Below are 13,362 nucleotides of genomic sequence, written 5' to 3'. Positions count from 1 at the left end.
CTTCAGTACTTTGGAGAGGTCCCTAACAGCAGACTTTCCCATGGCAATGCGCCTTTTAATTTCCTGGCTGCTGGTGCCAAGACTGTTGATTATGGAGCCAAGCAAACTAAAGCTGTGTACAATCTCAATCTCTTCACCATCCATCCTGATGCTACCAATTGGTCCAGTGGTGACAATATATATGTATATATAGGTGTATATATAGGTATGTATATATAGGTATTATAGATATAAATTGTATATTTATCCATCTATTTATACGTGTGTGTGTGTGTGTGTGTGTGTGTGTAGTGTAGGAAAATGTCTGTATTGTGATAGGCACGAGGATCCAAAATAAAAACAGCCAGTACCCTGGAGACATGTGATCTCTCACCAGAAGACTGGTGTTTGAGTCCACTGGCTGTTCTGTGGGGGAAGATGGACAACCTTTGCCCGTAATGACCTCCCTGATGGAAGGTGTTGCCATGAGTCAGAACCGAGTTGATAACAGTGACTTAGTTATTTGTCTATGCCTTCCAGAGAGGAGTAAGAATGACTTAGAAACACCAACTTTTATGTTTTAATCAAGATGAGGAAATAAGTGAGATACAGATGATGCTTTTTTAAAGGAACATTACTCATATTGCAGCATGGGTTGTTAGGAGAAAAAAATGCCAATCAAGTGGCTTCCTCTCTCTAACTCTATGGAGCCAAGGTGAGGTTGCCCCACTATGCCTGGTGACACCTTCTCTATGCCTTTATCTCCCCTCTAACATTTGCACTCAAATAGTCTTCAACCTTCTGCTTCTTTCCAGAAAAAGAAAATTTTCAGTAAGCACCCTGATTCTTAAGCAACATGTAATAAAAAATATTGATTTACACTAAACCGCCAAATGCAAATGTGGTGTGAGAGGATAAGAATGGTTGGTGAGAGCTACAGTATTAGAAAATAAATGATATGCTAGTCAATGAAGGCTCTTGTACGTGAAAGTGAGGAGAAATATATAGTATTTGCTTATTATCTCCAGCCCAGTAGTAAATTATCACTGAAATGGCAAAGACTGAAGTGGACATAAATTTGGGGTTTGCTGTGCTGAGGAGTTTGGAGCTTGGTATATATTTCAAAAGCCTTTGGAGGCTACCGATCATCTTGATATGCAGCCCAACACTGCAGATAAAGCAGAAAGGTGATTTCTAGTTGGATACTTAACCAAGCTTCTCCTGGTTTACAGTTAGAAAATTCTGTTCTCGGGTGCAGATTTTTATGCACTACCTCTATTTCTATTTAGCTTCAAATATGTTCCTGAAACACATTTACTACTCTGTATGAGAGGATTCTTTTTTAAAAAGGTACTGTTTATCTTTTGCCTATCATTTGATTCAATTATCTGTTAACTTCCACCTTCAAACGGACACTATATTAGGCATTGTTATTGTTGTGAAGTAGGAACTGACGAATCCTGCAGGCATTAGTGTTAAATAAAACCTACGTGGCTTTCACCTTATGAGAGGTGATATTCTAACAAAGGTTAGACAATAAAATAATTGAATGCATCCACAGTCACAATTGAATAGAATTAAGTAAGACTGAGGAAGAAAATCTATTTTCCATCGGTTTCCTTAAAGTGTGGTAAATATGCATGTTGTTGTTAAGCGCCGTCAAGTTGTAGACAACTCATACTGACTCTATGAAAGAATGACCTGAGCACTGTTTATAAATTTCCAGAGGCAAGCTATTTCAGAAGTGGATGCCACTCCTCTTCCAAGCTTGTTTTAATCGGGAAACTCCAGCAAACACTGTCTGCCATAGGTAACTATTATCACATTTGACACACATCAGTGTCGCAGTGTTCAGCGTCACAGCAACCACCTCTGTACAGCAATGCACAGACCAGTGCTATATCACTTAGAAGACTGTTTGACCAAAAGCAATTAAAACCAAGCCTGAGGGCCGCAGATTAAAATCACCCACCTTGGGCTTGGTAGCATCACTTTCTGTCCACTAGACCAATGTAGCTCTCTCTATGTTGTCATTGTCATTGTTATTAAGTGCTGTCGAGTGGGATTATAAATTAGCTCCTTTGGGTGAGTGTCGTGCTAAAGGTTTATTGTTCAAAATCTCTTTCCTAGCCATTGCTAAACCTTTTATTTTGTGCTGAAGTATTTTTATTTTTTTTATTGTATTATTTTTACGTGTACCGTCAAATCAGATCTGACTGGTACAGGAGGAGATTGCCTCCTCCTTCTCCAGCAGAGCATCTGGTGGATTTGAACCGCGCACCTCTGGGATTGTAGTGCAGCGTCTTGCCACTAGGCCACCAGAACTCCCTTCGTGCGGAAGTATTTATTGTATTAAAGAGATACAAGCCCCCGTGACTAGCTAGGGGTTATATAAACTCATGGGAACTCAATACTGGCGCTCCTTTAGGAAAGCTCACTATCCTGGGACAACTGACCTTACGTCTGACTGTACCCCTTACCAGTCTTTGCAGCATCAGCCTACATGACCTATGGTCACATGAGTCATTGCCTGATGTATCAAGTCTCTGGAAGTCTTTCAGCTAACCCCCCAAAACCAAGAGCATAGAAAAATGGGAGAACTGAACCAAGAAGAAACTGTCGATGTCCGAAGTCATTCAGCAGGTTAAACATTTGGGCACAGCTGACTTTCTCCTCCTTGTAGCCAGTTTGCTATTAATCTTAGCAGACCAAATTATTACTGCAGTGAGGGGTTGATTATAAACAGGAAAGAGTTTTGTAAGTTTGATTTCTAGATATTTCAGTTAGCATTTACCTGCTGGTGCTTTCAAATAGTTGTTCAGCACAAGGAAGATGAGGATACAGGGGTTAAATGGCTGAATTGAGATTAATTACCACCGGTGGTAAGGCAATATTACCTATAGGACCCATCAGTGGTTAGCCAATGTCATCGTTACGAGCAAAGAGCAGGCTTGCTCTCTCATGTTGTTCTATTACAGAGTCATACCCACGTGTTTGCCCTTTTGCTATCAGGACTGCCCGATTTGTGTCCCATGTGGAAGAAGCTTGCTTTCTTTTTGTGGTGGTGGTAGTTAGTGGCTTGTTCTGTTGTATCAATGCCTCAGTGTGTCATTTTCTCTACCTGGCTTCTCCTCGGGCTGTCTTGGGTCTCACACAGAGGTTCTTGAGAAGCCTTATTTGATTACCTCTGGAAGCCAGCCTCAGCCACGCCACACAGGCGAGACACTATTAAATTTAGAGGAGTGAAAGCACATGGAAGAAAATACGAATGGAAACAACATCTCAAGGTTGTTCCTCGGGGCCTCACTTGGTTTTCAATATCTTTCTGGTGATACTTACAATGCTTTTTAAGATAACGTATATTTCCTTTTCTCTAGTTAGCCTTCCCCCAAAAGGAAGGTCAGAAAGTTTGTAATTTGTCTAAGCATTAAGGTAGAGAGAGAATTTGCTAACAAAGAACACATCCTAAGCATTGTTAGAGCTTTGGTGGCCTAACAGGTAAGGAGCTGTGCTGTTGGCAGATGATTTCATGTAAATGATGGGCAATCTCCTCCCACATAACTTACATCCCCCCGAAAACCTGCTGGAGGGTATGCTAACGGTGGGTTCCACTCAATGGCTTACACAGACACGGTCGCGATGAACTAATTTGTATAATGCTCTGAACATTTTAAGCCATTTTCCTACATATACCAACATTCACTTAGGCATCTCTGTATTCTCTTTGGCATTCTAACAATTCTCAGTATCGAATTGCAGATCCTTTGTTTTTAATCATCAATTATCCTACTCAATTGTTTTAACTACTCTGCCAACAAAACCCACAGTGTGCCTGGCCCAGTCTAATTATTAAAGACTTCTGAAAGCACCAGGATTTCATTTGTGATCAATGCAGACCCTGCCAGTCCTCAGCTCCTTTCTGTTCATTAGTAGAGTCTGAGGTTCAGAGACGCATTTGGAGGCAGGCCTAACAAAGGTGGTTACACAGCTGTCTAATGAGGTGAGTAGACTCTGCCTCTGATCTCAGTCGGCCTCTGGGCTCCGGCATTTCCAAGTATCACACCAGGTAATAGCTATTGTCTGTCTAATCACAACTTCTGACTCCACTGAGCTTAGAGATGTCAAAGAACACAAGCAGTGAAACATAGGAAACAGAACTAACTATAGTGTGACGACTAATTGTGCATATGAGCCAATAATCTGCCGAGTCTTGATCCTACTGCTTTGACCCATCTCTAAAGCAAACCTCAAGTGTGGGAGGAATTCTCATCAGATAAAGAATTCACAGGACTAGAAATTCCAGTCAACAGACACTCCAAACCCTATTAGAAAGTCAAAAGGTCCTCAGAAGACTCTGAACAATAGGTCCTACTTGGCCTTCTCTAGTGGGGTTTTGGCCCTGAAGGGACAGATAGCTCCTCCTGAAGGCAGAGCTTTCAGGGAGCTGATAGCCATGCTGGTCTGAGAGGTCAGTAATCACCCCTGATGAGGGAGCTCTGGTGGCCTTGTGGCAAGAAGCTGCACTGCAATCCCAAAGGCGCACGGTTTGAATCCACCAGAGGCTCCACTGGAGAAAAAGCAGCAATCTCCTCTTGTGGCAGTCTGATCCGATTTGACAGCACACACCAAGAAATAAAAAGAACCACTCCTGATGAAAGCTAGATATCTGAGCAGGGAGCAAGGAAAGAAATTCATTATTCTCATCTTCGTGAAGGGAGAGAATATAATAGTATGACTGTTGTTGTTGCTGTTATATTCTGCCAAGTTACCTGTGACTCATAGCTCTGACATAGCACAATCCTATGCACAACAGCCCTGAACCCTGCCCAGTCCTGAGTCAGTCTCACTACCTCTGTCACACCTACTTCTATCACCCCAGTTACTGTGTCAATCCATCTCGTCCTGGGTTTTTCTCTCCTGTGCTGTCTCTTCACCCTTCCAAGCATGATGTCCTTCTCCAAGGACTAATTCCTCCTGGCAACATGCCTAAAGTATGTGAGACAGAGCTTTAAGATCTTTGCCTCCAAAAAGCAGTTTCCCTCTCTTGAAGACAAGCATGTTTGTTCCCTTAGCAGTCCATGGTATCTTCAATACTCTCCTCCAATACCACAACTCAAAGGCATTGATTCTTCTTCTGCATCTTTATTCATTGTCCAACACTCTGATGCATAACAAGTAAGTGAAAAGAGTATGTCCTGGATCAGACGCACTTTAGTCTCTAGACAGACATCAATTGTCTGACTGAGTTGCTCTTCAGGACCCGGGAGAGGTCCCTGACAGTCTATTTTCCTAATTCAGTTCATCTTTTGATTTCCTGACTGCTGGTGCCAACAGTGTTGATTGTGGAATTGAGCAGGCTGAAATTGCTTGGTTGTGTTGTTGACTGTGGAACTGAGTTTCTCAATCTTTTCTCCATCTATCATGATGGTGCCAATTGGCTTAGTGGTGAGATGTTTTGATTTTTTTTATATTGAGCTTCAAGGCATGTTGAAGACTATAGTTTGATTTGCTGTTGCTGCTGTTGTATCACTCTGTTAATTAGTTTTATGTATGGAACCCTGTGAGAGCCAGACCCGATGTGATGGTTTTTCTGGGCCTCGAACGTTTCCCATCTTTGACAAGCTGCAGGCTTCCCATTTCTCTATCACTCTTCTTAGTGGGAAAAGTTTATGCTGTCTTTTTCTGACAGATTTCCACCTTGCATAGATTCTAGCTTTCATTGATTTAACTGTATCTCTCAAAAGATCAGAGACAAAAATCTGACAGAATTTAGGATTTTTCTGTGTTCTTAAAGTGAGTGCAGGAACCCATGTCAAAATGGGAAGAGTAAGAGTTTTGTTACATATTCTTATTGTAATGATTCTTCAGTGATTTACAATTAGATCTGAGCATTTTTAATTTCAAAGTTGCCATTCTCCTTGTGACACAAGTGGCTTTTCCCAGCACTGTGAGCTGCTCTTGCTCAGATATTACAGCAAGTGGTGAATAGACTTTGTGGAGAGGACATGGTGGTGGCTTAAAAAGGCAGCGATGGGTTTCTAGATTTGAGGTAGTCTACTAAGTATAATATTGTATAATATATTCCAAAGAACCCTAATATCATGTTATTTGTAAATAAGATTTACAAATAATACATATGTAAAAAAACCTTAGCAATTGAAATGAAACAATGTAATATTGATTTTTGTTGTTGTTATTGTAGGCAGTAGAGTTGAAACCGACCCATAGCTGGTCCTCCAGTGTACTTTCAGAGGTAGTTAATCACACAAGAGGAGACTGCCCATCCTTCTCCGTAGGAGCAGTTGGTGGCCTCGACCCGAATGCCTTTGGGATTGCTTCTAGTCTCTACATCATCAGAGTTCCTTAATATTGATGTAGAAAAGTATTTTCCTCAGTAAAATTCAATTTAGTGCCTATTTATTAAGTTCATTCGTAACTGGCATCACAGTGACCTCATGTACAGTCATAGAATCAACAAAGAGTTTTGTTTTATATTTTGTTAAAAACGTTTATATGAATACAGATACTCCACCCAAGCCAGATCCATCCCTGTGTTTTCTAAGAGTTTATAAGTCAGTCAAATGCTTTAACAATGTTCTTATTTAACGTAAGGAGCCTTGGTGGCACAGCACGTGAAATAGCGGGCTGCTAGCTGCTCTGGAGAAGTAAGGTGAGTCATCTCTTTCTGGTTAAGAGTTAGTCTTGAGAAGCTGAGGGAGGGTCACTAAGAGAGACTGCGCAGCCCTCCAGGGAATGATTCCATGGCAATGGGTTAGCGCAAGAAAAGGTGTAAGGCCTTTTCAATGATTTAAGAGCTGCACAGGCCACAGGGAAAGTGGTTTTGATAAAGAATTGGTTTCAAGTAGTGGCTGGTTCAGTAGTTCAATTGTGACATAAACATGAAAGTGATTTTGAACTGAAAGCAGCTCGGCCCCACTCAAAGTCTGTGGCTGACGAAGCCACTTACTTAGAAGGTGTGTGACTTTTCCCAGATTTGTTAATAGTCCAAACTTACACATCACACACCTGAAAGGGCTTCATGGCCTCTTCTGAGTCCCCCACTTCCAGACCTTTCACCTGCCCCCCCTTTCTGATTCTCATGTCATATCACGCAAACTGTATAACCAGCTCTGTACTTATTCTATCTTGTTGGCCATGACAGAACCAGGTCTTTTTTTTTTAAGCTCTCTTTCAAGAACAGGTAAGAGTTATCTGTGAGTCAGATAGGTGTAACACAGAGCCATATGTACAAGCATCTGCCCACAAGGTGTCCATGGCCGTGGAATACACAGAAATGCCTTGTAAAGCAAAATAGATTGTAAGAACAAAATATTAAGTGAAGGAGATTAATTGCATCTGGAAGCACTGGGGTGGGCGTCGAAATGTGGGTAGAATTTCAACAGATGATTAATAAAGGCACACAAGGAAACAGCAGTTTTCATTACTACGCACCTAAAGCTCAGCTTGAATAATTTAGTTTTCATAAGAATGAGTTTATTCTAAAAACGTCACTGAGATCAATAAAATGTCAAATGGGAACAGGAAAAGTCTTCCCAACAAATGCCTTTGGTCTTTACCAAGTTAAATAGAAATTACTGGCATATCTTGCTGTCTCCTGTCTCCTTTCCTTTGACTCCCATATCTGGAAAGAACATTCCTATATCCTTGTTTTACTTTACCATCTGTTCATGTTTCACCCCTTTTTCATTTAAAAGCATTTCTTAAAGATTTTCAAAGACCCTCTCACCATCTGATCCCTGGGTTTTCTCAATCATTATTTGGCATGAAAGCAGATAACCTTCCTTTTTGTTTATCTCCTATAAGGGAAGTATGTTTACTCCCTTGTCTAGCAGTTAATGCCTTTAATATCATTGGTGTGCTTCAAAAATTAAGGAAAGCGTTGCCTGGATTACTCTCTCATTAAGGAAAACAGTCACTCGCTTCCATTGTCCTTTGAGAGAGAACCTACTCAGTGGACTTTCAGACACCATAAATAGCAAAGGAGGAGGTTGCCCACCACTTTCCTGCTGAGCTGCTGGTACATACTCACTCTCACTCTCTCTCTCTCTCCCCCTCTCATTTCATTCGTATTCGCCCTCTCCTCTCCTCTCCTCTCCTCTCCTCTCTCTCCTTCTCATTCATATTCTCTCTCTCCCCCCATTCCTATTCTCTCTCTCATATCTCCACTTTCTCACTCTCTTACACTTTCTCACATTCTTTTTTTAATAATTCTTTTAATGCCACATATATTTTTACAGCATATTCTTTCCATTTAATTTCCCCCATTCATTCATTCATTTTCCTCACTGCCCACTCCTCCCCCCAATTTGCTTTTTGTTTTGAAAAGGAAAAAAAAATAAAACCACCTCATTGTTTTACTATCTCCACCCCCATCCCCACCCCCAACTCCACAGTCCACTTTACTATGCATTTCTTTTTCTGGAATCTTGTCATGAATATAATACCTAATCCTATATTCCTTTTAAATAGTTCTGTCCCTCATCTGTTTCAATGCAGTGTACACCATTCATCCCTCTTTTCTTAGGTTCCACCTAACCCTGATGTCAGTCCCATTTTACAACAGTGGGAATATAAAGTATTTGTCTTTTTGTGACTCAGATATTTCACTCAGCATAATGTCCTCCAGGCTCACCCATTTTGTATAATAAGTTCCTATTTTTCTGTGTTGCATAGTGTTCCATTATGTGAATATACCAGAGCTTCTCTATCCATTTGTTTGTTGATGGGCACTTGGGTTGTTTCCAACTCTTTGCTATTGTGAACAAAGCTGCAATAAACATGGGTGTGTATCACATTTTATTTTTTCCCTCACTCTCACTTTCAGTCTCTTTCACTGTCACTCTCTCACACACACTCACTCTCTCTCTTACACTTTCTTCCTCTCTCACATCCTCTCTCCCACTGTCTCTGTCTCTCATTCACTCACACACACACACACACACACTCTCTCTCTCTCTCTCTCTCTCTCTTACTCTCATCCTTTCTCTTACATTTTCTCTCCCTCTCTCATATCCTCTTCCTCTCTCTCTCTTTCTGTTTTTTTGGTAGCACATCTAGCCTAAGACAGCCTTCCAAGGACACTCCTTGTAGACTTACAAGGCTTAGAGTCCCAGATGAGTTCAAATTCTAGGCTATTAAGACTGAGTACAGATGAGAACAGAAAACACACCCCTGTCAAGCCAGACATTAGTGAGAAACTATAAAGAAACAAAAAATGAAATACCACTAAATACATTTTAGAAAATCTAACATATTGACAGTACAAAATGATATTGAGACAAAAATGGAGGGGGACCAGGTTATCACTCAAAGCAAGGACTGAGATATGTTCTCCAAAAGTCGTAAAATTACTACCATGTCTTACGTTTTTTCTGGGAAAGTATTTCTCAAATTGTTCAGGACATGAGGCCTTGGTGGGGTTTAACCCAGATACACCGAGTTATAAGGAGAGGATCTTGGTTAAGTGCCCATTAAAAGGAAAAGGCACGGGTCAACTGAGAATGGGATTTGAGTCCTTTCTGAGCCAAGGAGGCTAGCACTTCATGGACAAAGGCAAACCCTCTCTGCTGAATGTTGGAAAAGGTTAGCTGAGCAGAGCAGGAGGAAAATTGGATTGCTGCTGATATTAAACAAACTGCCCAAGCTCTAGGGCAGGGCCACCAAGAAGTCTCAACGTGTGGAAGCCTGGGGTGAGCATGAAACATTAACTCATTATCCTCCATTATCACAGACCAGGTTATTAATTTCTTAATAGAGAAGGGAGTTCAATGAGAGACTAAGACTTATGACAAATACATTTCAATGAGTACAGCAAATTTGGAATAATGAATACCTTTCTCTTAATTCAGCAAGCAGGACCTGATTAAACACTCTTTATGGGTAAATGACTGTTTACGGAGTGGATAAAGTGCAAATTTCTCAAGAAATTGGCATCTGGCGGGCTCAAGGACACTAACACATACCTGTAAATGCTTCGGATGTGCTGGAGATAAAGTCACAGCAATGCAGACCGCAGGAGTCTGGCAGCCCGTGCGTCCTGGGCCTGTTAGCAAAGACGGTGTCATGGAGTATGTGCTACTGAAGATGAGGCTTCTAAGGAGAAGATGGCACTTTTACTCTAAAAAAGAATTGGAAGGGAAGAGCTAAAAAGGGTCTTTGGATCACAGAAAAGGCACAGGATAAGAAGTCTTTTGCTGGAGCATAAGATTTGATGAAAATATAACAAAAACCAAAAGGAAACCAGGAAATGAATGGAAAACAGACTCATTGCTAGAGAGCATGGAGGGCCTCAGGGGTCTGCACAAGGTCGGACCTGTATCCTCTAGGAAGAGGCTCCTGGACCATTCAAGCTGCAGGATGATATAGTCCGAGCATGGCTCAGAAATGAAGAACTGGGTAGTGGCTTCCTCCAGGGAGAGAAGCTTATAGGACTTCTAGGCAAAGCATAGTGGGACCATCACAAAGCAAGTAGGAATGTACAGTAAATGGCTACAAGTGTGCCTGGTCTACCTGGATGGGGAGAGGGGACTGAAACAGCAGCAAAGACAACCACGGAATCAGCATATATAACGCTTGGCTGTTGCAAGCGTCTCTGATACTTATTCTACGTGGACGATCCAATGTTATCACTTCATGCAATTTAAAAAGCCTGCTGTATGCTATGAAATCAAATAGGGATCAACAACAATCAATTTCCAAATGACACGGGCCATCTTATTTAAGTCTGCAGACTTGGCCGTTAGAAGTCAGATTTCTTTTCTTGGACTTGTCATTTCTTTGAGGAACTTTCTAAGACCCAAATGTCCTCTCAATTTTGCAACGAACTTATGAATGAGTGATAATGATTTTGGCTCCCCTCCTGTGGATTTACAGAAGGGAGAAAATAATGGAATTCATTTCTCAGTGCACATGGAGAATTTCAGAGGTTTTCTTTTATTTCCTGAAAAATGTAAGCTTCTAAAATCCTCCAAACAGCCATAGTTGGGCAACTGAAATTGCCTTCTGCTCTGTGGAGACTACATAATATGAGCTGGAGGAGAAAAAAATGATCCTGAAACATGAGGTTTCATATCAACAAGTGAAAAAAAATCTAGAACATAAATTGCTGTTTTCTTGCAGAATATTTATACGGCTCACTCGCAGGGCCCCCATCTCTCGCCGAGCAGGGCCAATGGAAAACACTTCTCCATTCAGGGTTTTCTTTGATCTCTCACCACACAGTGATTGATCATAGCAATTTCTTTCACATAAACAGAATACTCTAGATAAGCTTGTTGCCGACACTCAGGGCTATGAATACGCTGCAGACCCAAAACTAATATTTTGCTGACAGTGTTTAAACTCAGTGCCAATAGGGCTGAAACGACTTGTATCGTAAAAGCAAAACTCATTTAAGCTTCTTGATTTAATCAAGTTCTGGGGAAAGGGCGTTGCCAGAACATGTTTCTCCTGCAGCAAGGTATCTGTCTTTTCATTAAAGCGGTGACGTGCAGGCACCAGAACATATGGTTTGATGTGGGGCGCATCTTTAATCACTAGGAAACCATCCGGCATCCGCTTAGCTATCTCATTTTGGAGTGCAGAGAGCTGTGCAGAGAAGGAAGAGAGATGGCGGACAGCATTGCCTGCGATCCTGCACATTGCCTCGTATTGATGATGGCCCTGGCTGCCGCTGGAGAAGCTGGAATGGTAATTTGAGAGGAGTGTCATTTTCCGCAGCTACAAGCCTTGTGAAACCCTCCCATTTAAATGACATGATCCTGCAGGCAGTTGATTTCCTGGTTCCCAATTTGTCACTTCTCGGCTCCCTGAGAGTGAAGCGGTGGCTAACCGACAATCAATAGGCTGATTTTATTAGCCCTGCCTGCTCACCTTGTTTGGAGTCATTTTTAGTTGGTTAATTACGTTTTAATACGCCGCCAAAAAAGAGAGGTAACCATGATGTTTCAACAACAGGAAAGGGATTATCAAATGAGGGGAAAGTGGCTTAATTAGGATGGATTACAGAAAATCTATGGCGTTTCCCCCCTTATGGCAAAAAGGTTTATAGAGGAAATAAGCCATTTACATTTTAAAACCGCTTACACTCAACTGATGGGCTTCTTTTATCTACTGAACTTAGTGCTTTATTATTTTTATGTAGATTATAAATTACTGCAATCATTTAAATACTCTATTACTCTCCTAAGACTACCTTACTCTGTAGGGAGTTGTGATGCTAACTCAAAGGTCACACCCCTCTGGTGGTTCAAATCCATCCAGGAGAGGAAGATGGGCAAACTGCTCCTATGCAATTTACTTGGAAAGCTTGAGAGTCAGCTTTGAGTTGTCCCTTACTCGACAGAAGATACTACCATAATAAAACAGCACAATCTGCATAGCACTAAGCTCATTTTAAAGACTAGTGTTTCTCAGATCCAAGCTATGGCAGTTAGAAGTGCTTCCTACACATGCAAAAGTTGGGCAGTGAATACAGATGGCAGGAAAATCAACGCCTTAGAACTGAAGTATGGGAGAAGAGCACTGAACTGCCGAAAGAACACAAATATAGATTTTGAAGGAAGAGCAACTAGGATGCACTTTAGAGACAAGGGTGGTGAAACTCGGTCTCGCATGCTTTGGGCCTGCTGTCAGGAGGGACCAGTCTTTGGAAAAAGACATCATGCTGGGAAAGATGGAAGGAAGCTGTCATCAGAGAGGACCCTCCATGGGATTGACTGACCCAGTGGCTAACACAAGGGCTGCAGCCTGGCAGAGATGGTGCGGTGAGGACAGATAAGGCAAGGCCCCAAGCAGTTGTTCAGAGGTCACCATGAGTCATAGGGACTTGAAGGCGTGTAACACAACAATAAGTAGCTTTAAAACAACAGGCATCTATTGTCTTACTGTTCTGAGGCTGAATGTGTCCAAGACATCCACAGTGCCACGTGTTCCCTGAAGGCTCTGTCGGACAGTTTTCACCTCCTCCTTGATTCTAGTGTTACTTGGAAACCCTTGTCATTGCTTGGTTTGTAACAGCATCGCTGCACTCTGCTCTGTCCTCTCGTGGTCATCTTTCTTTACCTCTAACTGTGTTTCTTCTTTTAGAAGAATTTCAATCATGTTAGATTAAGACCCACATGATTTCAGTGGCTTTTTGTTAACTCATAACATCTTCAAAGACTCTAATTCCAAAAATGCCGCATTCATAGGTAATGGATTTCAACACATCCTTTTTGGAGAACACTGCTCAATCAATCCACAGCAAATATTTACACATGTACTATTTCACATGCAAGCAAGATTCTACTGAAGATTATCCAAAAACGATTAGAACAGCACATCAGCAGAGAACTGCCAGAAGTCCAGGCTGGGTTTAGAAGG

This window comes from Elephantulus edwardii, unplaced genomic scaffold, assembly GCF_000299155.1.
Source record: "Elephantulus edwardii isolate Elephantulus edwardi_28Jun2011 unplaced genomic scaffold, EleEdw1.0 scaffold00200, whole genome shotgun sequence".
Taxonomy (NCBI): domain Eukaryota; kingdom Metazoa; phylum Chordata; class Mammalia; order Macroscelidea; family Macroscelididae; genus Elephantulus; species Elephantulus edwardii.
This window is presented reverse-complemented; position numbering follows the sequence as displayed.